The sequence below is a fragment of the Lygodium microphyllum genome, chromosome 3, assembly GCF_053477565.2.
Source record: "Lygodium microphyllum isolate KBCC chromosome 3, Lygodium_microphyllum_v1.1.10, whole genome shotgun sequence".
In the NCBI taxonomy this organism is placed as follows: Eukaryota; Viridiplantae; Streptophyta; class Polypodiopsida; order Schizaeales; family Lygodiaceae; genus Lygodium; species Lygodium microphyllum.
The window spans coordinates 190367775-190382926 of NC_141137.1; positions in this window are offsets into that span (position 1 = coordinate 190367775).

Sequence of the window (15152 nt, forward strand, 5' to 3'; positions counted from 1 at the left end):
GTTGATTCCTATAGAGAATAGGTATTGACTAGCCTAGGCATGGCCCTCACAAAATCCTCAATATAATTGAGGAGTTCATAGTTGATGGTTGGACAATGGTCTAAGTGAGGTAGACCTGATGCCAACAAAGGTGGAAGTAAGTACTCCAAGTTAGGGATAGAAGAATCCCTTCTAACAAGAATGTGGATGGGAATCAACATCTTTGGTTTGGACTTTTGCATAAGGGTAGGAGATGTGTATAACCAAGGAACCTTGCTCTCTGAATTGTTTGGGAAAAAGGAACTAGAAAGGCTAGGAACCCTGGGTCATCCTAAGATCAAACCATCTGATCACCATCTACTTGAAATGGGAATTAACTACAAATGAACTAGGATAGTAAAAGATTAAGCCTTTCCCACACCAAATAAAGAAAATTTAACTAGTGTTGATCTTAGGAAAACCTTGAGATATGGAAACCAAGGTGCAAGACCTGATGAGAATAAATCTTAGCTATGTGACTAACTGTCTAGTTAGGTGAACTAGAGTATAGTAATACCTAAACATATAAGGAAAAATGAATTAAAATGAACCACAAGTATGGTGGGGACTACCATACAAGGAAACATTGACTTGAAGGTAAAATAGTTTGCTTGCTATTTTCACTACCTTCTTGTTTGCCACTGCTTGTAGTATTAGTACTACTTTGGGTAGGTTCAACCGTCTTCACAAAGGTGTGGTGGGTGGGTGGAGTCTGGAGAATTTGTTGTTGTTGGCTGGACATTTAAGCCCCCTTTCCCTTTTCCCTATGAATGTGAAACAATTCTACCTTCTCAATAAGAATTAAAGTTAATAAAGTAATAAGTGGAGAGGGGACTCAGAGGGGAATAGATTAAGGTGGGTCAAATGTGTAGTAATAGAGGTAAGAATCACTCATCTTAGGGGACTGATGTGGAAAAACTATGACCTCCTGAAAGATGGAGCAAGCCAGTAGTGTACTCTTTGAACCAAGGAGGGAAAACTAGAGTACTTTTCCCCCAGTTGGACTTGGGAAGGTCAAGTACGCCCCTAGTTTGATGACTTCAATTATTGGGTATAGAAGGAATAAAGTTTTGGAGAGGACATATAGAATAAGGTCAAAGGCGTTGATATGAGACCCCCTTGGTTTGGCATTTTAGGGTAGGTAGAGACTTGCCTTGGTGTCAATTTCAAATGGGAGGGATGTCAAGGCTAGTAATAGCCAAGTCCTAGAAAGGATAGGCATTGGCCAACCTGGGAATGATGGTTACAAATGATTGCTTGTGGATAGGTATTTTTACCATTATATGGAAAGTTGGTAATGGATGAGTCTTAGAGAGGATAGGTATTGACCAGCCTTGGCAGGGTCCTCACAAAATGTATAGTTGAGGGGTACAGTTGTAGTAGGAAAGGTTATAGGTTTTTCAATCCAATTTCATAGAAAATTTTTGAGAGTCATGATGTAATCTTTTTGAAAAATCATGATCAACCCATGGTCATGCTTGATGTACCTCATGTGTAGACACATGATGTGTTTGAAGGCTTTCTTCCATCATCATTTGGTAGTTGTGAGTTGCAATAGAATGACAACCTTGATCAGTCTTTGCAATGGGCTACATCTCAAGATATTGATGAATTTGTACAAGAAGAGAAAGTAGCTCTTAGAGAAGAAAGAGATATGCCAAAGTGGGTGCAAAAAATATTGCAAGATAGCAATTTAGAAGCCCCATTGCAATGCAAAACATGTGTTAGTACTAGTTTTGGTAGAGAGCAAGCTAAATGGGCTTGCATGAGCACTCTTTATGGTGCAAAGGAGCTAGATTCTTTTGAGGAAGTCAAAGAGTGTGAGAATTGGCATCGTGCTATGCAACAAGAGAGGGATTTTATTCAAAAGAATCATTATTGGGATCTAGTGGACTTGTCTCAAGGTAAGAAACCTATTAGTACAAGGTATGTATTTAAAACCAAAAGAAAGCATGATGGAACAATTGACAAGTACAAAGCAAAACTTGTGGATAAAGGCTTTGCACAAAAAAAGGTGTTGAGTATGATGAAACATTTTCTCCCACTTCCTATGAATCCATAGCTAGATAATTGGTTGCAATTGTTGCTCATCATGGTTGAAAAGTACATCAAATAAATATCAAAACTACTTTTTTGAATGGTAACTTATAAGAAGAAGTTTATAAGACTCAACCAAGAGGTTTTATTGTTGTGAATGGTTAAGAATGGAAATTATGCAAATTGCATAAATATTTGTATGGTCTTAAACAAGCTCCTAGAGCATGGTATGAGAATATAAATGCATATTTGATTGGCCAAGTTTTTTAGAACAATCCAACAAAAAAGTACTTTATATGTAAAAACAAAAAATGACTCTATCAATATGTTGACAATTTATGTGGATGATATGCTTGTAACAACAAATGATTTTGATAAGATTGCAGCATTTAAAAAATCTTTGATAGAAAATTTCAAGATGTCTAACCTTGGTTCGCTACATTATTATCTAGGTATCCAGCTTGTATAGGGTGAACAAGGCATATACATGTATCAAACAAAGTGTGTGCATAAAATATTGGAAAACATTGGTATGCAAAATTGTAAGACAATCTCTAAACCAATGGAAGAATGCTTAAAGATGAGTATGCATGATGCTAGAGATCCATTTGATGTAAATACCTATGTAGCATTAGTTAGTTTCTTAATCTATTTAGAAGGCAACACACATCCAGACATTCTATTTGGAGTTTCACAAGCTAGTAGGTTTATGCATAGTCCAAGTACAAAACATTGGTAAGATGTTAAGCACATAATTTTTTAATCTTGTAGGAACTCTTGATTATGCTTTGTTATTTCCAAGGGGGTAAGATTTTGGGAAAAATGTTTTGCAGCTTCTTGGTTACAACAATTTAGACTAGGCTAGTGATTTTGATACACATCATTCCACTAGTGGAAATTGTTTCTTCTTGGGAAAATCTTATATCTCATGGTTGAACAAGAAGCAATCCATTGTGGCTACATCAACTTGTGAAGTTGAGTACAAGACAACATTCACATTGACAATTGATTGTGTATGGCTAAGAAGGTTATTAGTAGATCTTTGTGAGTGTTACATACACCCACAACCATCTTTACTAACAATGAGAGTGCTTTGGAAATTTCAAGAAATATATTATTTCATGCAAGAACCAAACATATAGAGGTACACTACCATTATGTTAGGGAAAGACTTCATGTAGGGGAGATCAACCTAACTTATTGCCCTACATAGAACAACATAGTAGATATGTTCACAAAAAGACTAACTTGTGAGAAGTTTGAGGCTTTTTGAAAATATTTAGGCTTACATACAAATTTTGATATCCTAACTTGTAAAAAATCACACTATCACTACAAGGGGGATTTGTTAGATCTATTGCAGTGTTAGCATGAATATGATGGACCTCACTAGGGGAACTTTTCTTTGAATGGGTATTCTTCCCCTAGATATTTGACATGATAACATGCCTTATATTTTTAGGATTCTTTGGAATCTCTATAAGTTAATTTATGAGGTTGTATGAGATAACTTGAATATAGAAAACAAAGAACACAACATCAAGAGTTCTCTTCTTCCTTAGTCTTCACATATTCTTCTTCTTTGCTCTTTGCATTTTTTTATTGCTTACTCTCTATTTGCCTATCAAAATCTATAATAAGCCCTTATCTTCTAAATATTATATAATCAATGAGTCTCAATATATTATAAATGAGGAAAGTACTCTAACATTATTTCTCAAAGACTTAAAAGGCTGCTTTTTGATGACATACCTAATGAGTTATTGTTCTCTAGAGGATATGATCATCATCATATCAATCTATTTCAAGCAATCATACCTCCAAATAGACCTCTTTATTAGGTCTCATATTCCTAACAAGAGAAGATTGTTACATAGATAAATGAGCTTCTTGAGAAGGGAATGATACAACCAGGCTCTTCTCCTTTCTAATCTCTTATGTTATTAGTACAAAAGAAAGATGGGTATTACTATATGTGTATAGAATGCTGATCACTAAATAAGAACACCATTAAGAACATATTTTTGGTCCCCAAAATTGAAGATATATTTGATAGGATACAAGGTTCACCTCAAAAATTTCTATCATTAGATACACATATTTCCTTAGACATATCCACAATACTGCATTTTGTACAAAATTTGGGTTGTATGAAAATGCAATAATGTCTTTTGGATTAACAAATTCTCTAGAAACTTTTAATATGATAAAGGAGAGAATTTTCCAAAAGCATAAGGCATACACAAGTGTATTCTTTGATGATATCATTATACACTTTAAGTCCATAGAAGAACATAAAGAGCGCTTAAAGGTAGTCTTTAACAAACTATGTGCTAACAAGCTTTATGCTTAAGGTAATAAGTGTGGGTTCTCTATGAAATATGTACATTATTTAGTCCAAAGGAAGAAATCCATATGGATACTAAGAAAGGTAAGATAATAAATGAATGACCAGTGCCTAAGAATTCACATGAGTTATGAAGCTTCATAGGTATGTTCTCTTACCATCATCACTTCATAACTAAATTCTTAGTAATTTCCAATACCTTGCATGACCTTACATGTAATAAGGATCCATTTCTATGGATGGAAAAAGAATAAAAAGATTTTCAAGACCTTAAGTTAAAGCTTATGTAAGATCCACTTCAAAGCTACATGAATGAAAGAAGCAAAGGTAAGGTTTATGTTAGTTAAGATCCACTTAAGTTCATTGAAATTCTTGCAAGGCTAGCATAAGGTGTCTATCTTTCACAATCAAGCCATCATATTGCTCATGAAAGCCATTGCTTAAATTTGCAATAAAAGAACATTCTTTGTTATTCATGCAAATTATCAAATTATTAAGTGCTTTATGATCCAAATAAACCTTTCCAATAAGCAATGCAATGGGCTAATTTTTGTCTAAATTTAATTTTAATATACCTCATATTATAGAAAAGCAAAATTTGGTGGCTAATACACTTTCTATAAATCCAAAAGTAAATGCAACCTCCATTGCATACATTCATGATTTGACAAGTATGATAAAAAGGTATGCACAAGATAGTGACTTCTCAAATATAGTGGTTGATTTAGAAAATGGAAAACCTCATGAGCCCTACTTACAACATGATGGATTTCTACTATATGGCTCTAGGCTATGTACAATACAAGATCTACATGAGAAAGTACTTTATGAATTACATGTAGCACCATATGCTAGGCATCATGTAAGCCAAGCCACAAATCAAGAAATAGAAATTTGCTCTTGTTAACCCAACATGAGGCAAGAAATACAAAATTATGTAATTAAGTGCATAATATGTCAAAAGGTCAAGTACAATCATGGTAAGGCTCCAAGGTTATTACAACCATTTTTGGTCCCAAATGCACCACAAGAAACCATATCCATGGACTTCATATTTGTTTTGTCAAAATATATTCAATGCTAAAAATACAAAAATTTTAACCATAGTTGATTGCTTTAGTAAATAGACACATTTTCTACATATTAAAAGGCATCATATAGCCAACATGTTTATTTTCCAAATATTTAAGTACCTTTGCCAAGCTCAATGGTATCTAGTAAAGATCCATGAATGAAAATTAAGTTTTGAAAGGGTCTATTTGAGAATCTAGGAGCCAAGCTAAAATTTTATTCTCTCTATCATCCTCAAACACTTGGGCAAAGCAAGATAGTTAACTCAATTGTTCTAAATTTGTTCAAAATATTTTTGATTGAGGTTCTCTGAGTAGCTTGTGGGAAAATGATCTAGCATTGGTTTATTACTCTTACAAACAACATGGTACATAGCTCCACCAAAAATACACTCTTTAAGATAATGAGGTCTCCCCAAAACTTTGTCTTATCTTAAAGTCTTATGTTAAGATACTTACTATTGATAAGCATGTTCCTGACATAAGAATAGCTTTTGACGAGGTAAAATAAGCTATTTAATTATGCACCAAAAAAGCATAAAAAAGATAAAAATAAGCATAGGAGGATATTAGAGTTCAAATAGATGTTTTGGTCTTGCTCAAATTCTCAAAGGCCTAGTTGTAGCATACAATGGGCAAGAGTTGGTGAGGTGAGCCAGATGGTCATCAAAACTATTATGCCAAACTTGCAAAGAAGTAATATGGTCCTTTATTTTTTGAGAAAATAAATGAGACAACATATCGACTTTTAGATCCATTCATTTTACAAATTTTCAATGCATTTATTATGAGTTTGTTGATGCCATTGAAAGGAGATTCTCCAAAAGAACCAATCCAAGAGGATCCTCGTATCTTTGAAGACCAAGAGGATCCTACAACCTAAAGTTATTCTCAAAAATTAAGACAACATCCTTTAAAGTGGTAAAATAGAGCAAATGTATCTAATAGAGTTTAGGATTTATCCTTTATAAGAGGCCAAGAGGGTGTAGTAACCGTAGCTTGAGGATTCTCTTGTGTTGTTACAAGACTATAAGATCCATAATGGGTTGTGAGACAAATAGGAACAAACTATACTTTGTAAGTATAATGTCAAAAAATCTTTTGTGTTATATTATGCACTTATTATTTTTGGTGTTTTTTTTGTTTTTTTTTTTAAAGAAATGATATTGCTCTCCTAAATGCCTACTAGTCTTGCTGACTAGTATGGGAATGCCTTGTTTTTTCAAATGAGGATTCATAATGTAAGTGGGCTAAATAACCTCTCAAAATATAAGTATAGTTGATGATGACTATTCTTTCAAGGGAAAAGAAATTCCATTAAAAATTTACTTTTTATTAGCTAAAGCTAAATGGACTTTCTTTCTCTAAAGGTAGTCAATTCTAAAGATAGAAGATAGAAAAGAGCTTAGAAATAATATATATAGATGGTTGGAAGTGTTTCTCTAGTTGATTAAAAAAAGACAAAAGGGATTAAAACAATATTCAAAAAAACTTAGAAAATTCTTCATGGATCTTGTCATGCTTTATAGGACTCAAATTTGGTCCCAAAGTGACAAGAAAAGTCCCAACTCATTAAGAAAGATGGTTTGTTTTCCTAAGAAATTGAATGCAAATGCCACTTGAGGTACTAAATACAATGCTTGTAATAGTACCAAGTATGTTAAGCCCAAATTGGAAAAATATTTTTCATCTATACAATGGTGACTTTCATCACACTAGAGAATTTGCTAATACAAGAACTGTCTTAGGTTTTTTGCAATCAAATTATTATGAAAGCAAGGCAATACAAAAAGTTGAGAGGAGCTACAATATCATAAAAAGAGAAGTTTTGGGCATTGTATATACCATGAAAAAATATTAACAATAATTCCTTGAAAAAAAATTATCTTGCACATGGACTAAGGGAATTTGGTCCTTCTTAATAGGCAAAAGGGCTAGATGGATGTTAATTATACACTTGCTTAAATTTTACTCAACACAATTCAAGCAATAAAGGTGATATGTAATTTTTTATCAAGACTTGAGGAGGACAACCATGTCATGTTAGAGGACTATCAAATTCTTCCTTACTCTTTTTAGCCACAAAATGAGAGAATAATTGATATGAAGATGTTAAAAAATTCCTAATATGCTAATGATTCCCTTGACAATGATCTAAAGACACTAAGATGTCATGTCATGAATATTAATTTCTACACTTCTAAAAGTATTTGCTAACTTAAATTGGCCATTTAGGTATAGGGAAAATAAAAGAGAGATAGAGAAGTTAATAAGATGTTTATAGACTATTTTGGTCAAAGGCTTGGGACTAACGGAGATAGCCTTTGAAAGAGCTAAAATAGCTTATAGATAACTAATCTTAACCAAAGGTACAAGATCAAAGGAAGGTACATCTACCAAGGTCAAAGGGTTTGCAAGTAGATAATCTTGATCAAAGGTACAAGAGAAAGGAGGTTAATTATGCAACTTATCAAAGTTTTGAAATAGTAAATGATTAATTAAAATTAAATAAAATTTAATTAATTATAAATCTTATTAGAAACCAAGTATGAATTGTGGGAGACCCAAGGATAGTTGAAAATTTCCAAAAATTATCTAAATTTTGGCAAGTGCAAGTTTAACAAGTTTTGATTGAGACCTTCTTTGAAAAGCCTCTAAAGCATTGTGCAAAACTTCTGCACATGAGATGAGGCTCTAAATTATAAGGGTGAAAATTTATTTTCCAACATCCATCCTAAACTAGTAAGCTCTAATTTAGAAAAGTGACAAGTCCTAAAGTGAGATGTTAGCACCTCAAACGGTTTTTAAGGTCTTACATGTAGCTAGTTAGGTTCAAGCATGGACTAAGGAATTTGATTTAATCAATTGGATTGGTAAAATAATAAGGTTGGATTAGCAGTTTCCATTTTAGAATATTGAATCTAGTCCTTTTTTTCCTAAAATGGATTGGCCACATGTCATAATGTCCACACACTTGCCTAATGGTGGGTAAGTAGGCAAGTGAGTGCATGGTAAGGGACCAATTCTAGTAAGAGTATGGGAAGAAGAAAACCCAAATTTTTTAATGTTAGGAATTTTGGAAACTTGGCCATTCATGCACAATATTGCCTCTTTGTTTGGTAGCCTATGATTTGTGTGAGAGCCAATCTTTCACTAGGTAGTTTTATAAATGAGGTATATATGCAAAAAGGTTGTCACTTTCAACTCTGTGTGTGTGTGTGTGTGTGTGTGTGTTTCTCTCTCTCTCTCTCTCTCTCTCTCTCTCTCTCTCTCTCTCTCTCTCTCTCTCTCTCTCTCTCTCTCTCTCTCTCTCTCTCTCTCTCTCTCTCTCTCTCTCTCTCTCTCTCTCTCTCTCTCTCTCTCTCTCTCTCTCTCTCTCTCTCTCTCTCATGGAAAGCGTAGAGACCATCTCCTTCTCCCCAAGATGGTCTATGGAGGCTACTCTTTCAAAGTAAGCACATGAGCCTTCTTCCTCCTTCTCTTTCACTCTAATTATGTTGAAAGCTAAGTTATGAAATGAAACTATTAGAAATGCATGTATATACTCATAAGCTACTCTAATCATTCTCTTAATTAATTTTTTTTGTTGTAGCTCAAGCTTTCCACTAGAGCTTGAGGGAAACAAGAGGAAAGGCTACATCAATGTGTATTCATGGAATCATGAATCTTACATATTCATGATTCAAATAATTCTCCACAAGAGCACAAATGTATCATGAAAAAGAAGTTTCTTAATTGAGGCCTTATGTTACTAGATCCTTTGGAGGGGCAAGCATCTCAATCCTCATTGTGTTTTCTTTGTTAATTATTGTTTCTTTATCTTGATTATGATGCATACTAAATGGATTAATGTGTGTGTGTGTGTGTGTGTGTGTGTGTGTGTGTGTGTGAAAGATGATATGTAATAAGCTTTGCACTCTCTAGTTTATCTCTCAAAAGAGTCATCTTAGTGGGGCAAAATTATCTCTCTAATTAAATGGAAATTTTTGTTGTATTTGCATAATTGAAACTAGATTCTCTATCATTTGTATTAGAGATTTGATTTTTATTCTCCTTCTCAAGGAAGAAGATCCTTGATTAATCTAGGTTGATGTTGTGAATTGTAGTAGAATAAGTGGGATTGGGACTTATTATATTCTTGTCATTCCCACTATGTGGGGTATGGGCTTAACAATGGGGTCTCATAAGGCTTGCTTTTCACTTTACCACTTTTGAGATATTAGGAATCTTGGCAAGATCTATCATATGACATATTAGCAATGCTAAGCCCACTTCACTATTCCTTGCAATTAACAAAGTGCTAAACCAAATGTGTGGATACTTGAGAGATAAAATTCAAGGGTTAAGAGGATAAGTAAATTTTGTTTTGAGTGTTGAAGAAAAGATTTATAATACAAACTAAAAGAAGAACTAATAATGGCACAACATAATCAAGAGAATAGAATTAATGTTGAAAACATAAATATGGCTCAAAGTCGTGTGAATGTAGATGATGGAAGGAGAATTGTGAGCTATCTAATTGAAAAGCTTTAACAAGCCATGCAAAATCCCACCATGCAAGCGGAGGCTCAAAGTCAACTTGAAGAACTTCTAGTTCCTCCTAGTGCACAAGAAGAAAAAACTCTTCAAAAGATTTTTTGTGAGACCTCCACAAGAGGAAGCTCTTTGGATTGCAAAGAGGAAGGGCAAGAAGAATACCCATGCTCACTTGTTGAAGCCTCTTTTCCAAAAGGGAAAGAGGATGCTATGTTTCAAGAACTATCAAAAAAGAATAAAGAAAATGATACTTCCATAATGTGACACCAAGAACGTGGCAAGCTAAATAGTCTCCAAGCCCTCCTAAGAGGAAGAGGTTTCCAAGCATTCTATCCCAATCCAATTTAACCAAGGGATCACCCCAAAGAAGAAGAAATAGGAGAAAGATCTCACCATCTTCTCAATCTTCATCTTCTTCTTGTTTTTATTTTTTATTGCCATCCTCTCATGATGAGAGTAGTGAGTACTCATCAAAGAGGGAAAAGGGTAGAGGTAAAAGAAGGAGCTATGCAACATGGAATAGGTCACATAAGCTAAGTAAGCTCAAAGAGGGAGGAAGTAACATCACTTTTTCTTACCTATGATGGTACTTTTGGAGATACAAAAAAGAGATACTTGCATTTAGCCAAGAATTTGGTGTAGCTTTTGAAGATGAGGGTTTTTTAGAATTGTCAAGCTAGGAAATGATTCTATGAATTTCCATAAGTTTGTCCATCAATGGTGGGCAAGCCTTCATGCTCAAGGAGAAGCACCATAGATCTGAAAGATCATGAGGATTTCTATTATGAAGCAATTCTTCTCAATCAACGCCCAAGATAAAGTCCTCATGGAGTGGCAAGGCTTGAACATTGCATCATACAAATCTATCCTATAAATTTTTTGGGAGTAACATCTTAAAGAATTTTTCTATAAGAGAATAGATTTTTCTAAAATATATATATATATATTTTTGTGTTTTCCTATCTAAGGAAATAGGTGATTATGTAACCTCACAAATACACAAGACTATATTGGCATACATACACCATATGGTGGTTGCCTCAAGGATCCACTTCCAACAAGAGTGCAAGAAGAGCTCAAAGCCTACAAAAAAAAAAAGGAATAAAGTAAGCCAAAAAGGAAGTCCAATGTAATGCAAAACTCTTCAAAGGATCTAGGAAACAGCAAAGAAAATTTGAAAGATAAGGGTTATAAAGGCAAAGCTAAGCTTTCACTTGGGGAGATAGAGTGTTACTGTAAAGATAGCAAGTGCTTCAAGCATGAAGAGCAAGGGCATATGTCATGTGTGTTTCCTAAGAAAAGTGAGCCACTATGGTGGAAGCTCTAAAAGAGAAAGGCCATTTTAAGAATCACCACTCTCTTATGCATGTAGAAATGTTAGAGAGCATGATGCACTCATACTTTTTAATCCCATCTCCAACCATAACTTTATCTCTACAAATCTAGCTAACAACCTAGTCATACATGATTTTGAGATGGGAGATGTTGTGAAAGCTAAAGGAAATTTTAAGGGGAAAGCAACTTCAATCCATTAATTTGGAAGCTAAGGCTCACATCCAAAGATTTGTAAATAAAAATTATTTCTTTTTTCTCCCCACTCAATCATGAAGATGTTATCATATGAGGTTTGATTACATGATGGTTGGTACTATGAAGTTTATTCAAAGAAAATACCTCTTTACTTATGGAGGCAAGGATGTAGCACTTGATATGAATAGTGTGGGTAGAACTATACCTCTTGCACATACTTAAGCTTTTGACAAAGTAATAAGAATTTATCTTTTTTATTACATGGTTTTTTGTCAAAGAGTTCAAAGAGTATTTATGTGTTCTTAAGGAGCTAAGTGATGAATCTAAAGAAAAGCTAGAATCTTTTAGTTTCCTAAATGAGTTTCAAGATGTGCTCACAAATGATATCTCTAGGGAGCTACCTCCCAAAAGAGAACAAGATTGATCATGCCATAGATCTTCTACCTAGTACTTTTCCTCCTAATAAGCCTCCTTATAAAGTCTCTCAAGTGCAACAAGAGGACATTATGAGGCAAGAGGATGAACTTGTAGAAAAAGGGATGGTACAATCTAACTCATGTTCATTTTGTTCTTCTATTTTATTGGTACACAAGAAGGATGGTAACTATATAATGTGTGTGGATTATTTTGCACTACATTGGATGACCAAAAACAATATATTTCTTGCTCCTAGGATAAAGGGTCTTTTTGATCAGCTTTAAGGATATACCTACTTTAGCAAAATATATCTAAATCTTGGTTATCACCAAATAAGAAAAGTGACATAAGACATTAATAAGACAACCATTTTCACCATATTTGGCTTATATGAATATCTAGTAATGCCTTTTGGCCTTAGTAAGGCACTAGCCACATTCAACTGCATGATGGAGAAACTTTTTAAACCACATCATAGCTTCACAGTAGTGTTCTTTGTTGACATTATTTTCTATCTAAAAAGCATTCAAGAACACAAGAATCATCTATAGGTAATATTTCAAGTCTTGAAAGGACATAAGCTATACATTAATCAAAACAAAAGTGAATTTTCTTAAAGGGAATTTAGTACCTAGGCCATAATATCTCTCAATAAAGAATTTGTATGGGATTTGAAGCATTATAGGCTGTAAAAGGATGGCATGTACCTACCAAATTGCATGAATTTATCAACTTTGTTGGTATGTGTGCATACTATAGATGCTTCATAGAAAAAATCTCATTGATAGGTAGACCATTGCATGACTTAACCAAACAAAACATTAAAGTCATTTGGTCTAAGAAAGAGAAAAGTTTTTGAAGTCCAATGTGATTTATGTATGAATATCATGTTCCTCCTCACGTGGGACATAGAGGTATTCAAGATAATATTAAGGGTGTAGAGATGTACTTTTATTGGCTAACAATGAAGGAAAACATACAAGACTATATTTCCAAATACATTGTATGTCAAAAGACAAATTACGCTAGAGGAAAGCAACCTAGATTGATTCAATCATTACCTATTTTTGATTACCCATGGGAAACATATACATGGATCTCATATTTGGATTACCAAGGTCCATTCATGGGAATACATGTTTATAGACAATAGTAGGCTTGTTAAGTAAAACAAGCACATTTCATACCAATCAAAAAAACTATTAAGAAGCATCATGTGGCAACCCTCTTTATCTCATAGGTCTTTAAGTACAAATGTGGGTTACCAACATCCATAGTATCCAATGGATAACCTAGGATGACCAACAATTTTTGGAATGGTCTTTTTGAGAATTTGGGTACCAATCTTAACTTCTCTTTGGCCTAGCACTCACAAACAAATGGTTTAATGAGATAGCTCACTTGACCATAATTGATATACTTAAAGCCTATGTTATAGAGGTAGATCAAAGAGATCAATAGGATAATTATTTGCCATTGGTGGATTATGCATACAATAACATTATCCATACCTCTATAGGCCAAACGCACTTTTGAAGTAATTGAAGGAAAACCCAAGATCTCATTAATAGTCAAGCTCCTAGGAATAATTTTTGTTGCCAATGAGTACAATAGAGACCTTAAAGAATCTTTTCAAAATATTAAGGAAACTATCTCTATTGTATACCAAAAGCAAAAGGTTGTTTTTGATAATCACAAAATATCCTTGACCTTCAAGGAAAATGATTGGGTTTTGTTAAAGTTTCCCAAAGCATGCCTAAGTCATACTACAAGCAAGGGAAAACAAGGATGCCCTAGAAGTCACCAAAAATACTATGCCAGGTTAATGTACTATGGCCTTTTCCAAGTTCTTGAGGCTATAAGAAAATTGGCTTATAAGTTAAGGTTGCGTGGTGCATGGCTTGTTCACAATGCTTATCATGTGAGTCTACTAAATTTTTTTTAAGGGAGCCAGTCAAAGAAGGGTGAAAGCATGTATAGGTGGCCTGCTTTTGGTACCAAATAGTAGATACTTATTGGGGTTGAGAAAGTGGGTGGTTTAGGAGTTTGAAACAGTGAAAATAGTGGGATTAAATTAACAATTTATGGGAAAAGAGAAGATTAAAATTTGATGCGTGTGAAATGACAAAGTACAGTCGTGTATTTTCTCTCATGACAAAATAGTCCTTTTGCAGTAGTATATCGTCTCTCGTTCCTCCCCCCTCCCCCGCGCCATTTTGCTTTTTTCTTCCCTCTTTCCTCCCTCCTGTGCATTTTTCTGCTAGCAGAAGCAACCAACATCACATCAACAAGCAACCAAAACATCACAACATTAGCTCTATGAAAAGTCTGTGCAGCAGCAATAGGTATGCGTGATTTCCTTGCATGTACTGGCTGCGCGCAGGGTGCTTGTTATTCAGTTTAGGGTTGTAATTTGAATCCCTTTGTTCACCTGAGTTCTCTGAGTGTATATGCTTGTAAAATGGTGTCCAGTCACTTGTAAAATGATTTCCTTGCATGTACTGGTTGTGCGCAGGGTGCTGGGTATTCGGTTTATCTGAGTAGTTTGAATCCCTTTGTTCACCTGAGTTCTCTGAGTGTATATGCTTGCCTGAATTTTTGCTGATTCTTCATTTTCTTCAAACTTTTGAACCTACAAAAACTGATTATGCCTGGAAAGCTACGTATTTGTGTTTTTTTCAGGATGAAGACGTAGGGTACAAAAGGAGCTTTAGAATCCGACAAGGGCACACCGAAGAAGGGAAAGAGCTCTAAGCAAGAGTCGCCTCACAAAATAGGTTAGATGCATCATGCATTTCTAAAATTGGCTCTATGTGTTGTAAAATTTCTTAGTTTTTTACATATGCATGCTACAAAAGGACTCAGAACAATGAAGCTCTTCACCACTTGTTAGTGGTACTGAATAACATTTAAGATAAGAAGCACAACTTTATAGCGGTGTTCACCACTTTATGGTGGTGTTTATCACCTTTTAGTGGTGGTGAGTGATGGTCAACCACTCTTAATTTGCTCTCCAAAATGTTAGTGGCGTCTGCAACTGTCAAGTGGTATACAACAATTAACAGTGGTGTGGCACAACTGATAAGTGGTGGAGCCCATTTTGAAGGGCTGGAGCACCACTTTTAGGTGGTCAAAAAGCACCAAAAGGTGATGTTCCACCAGCCAAAAGAGGTGTAGCAGGCCTTTTTAGTGTTGCC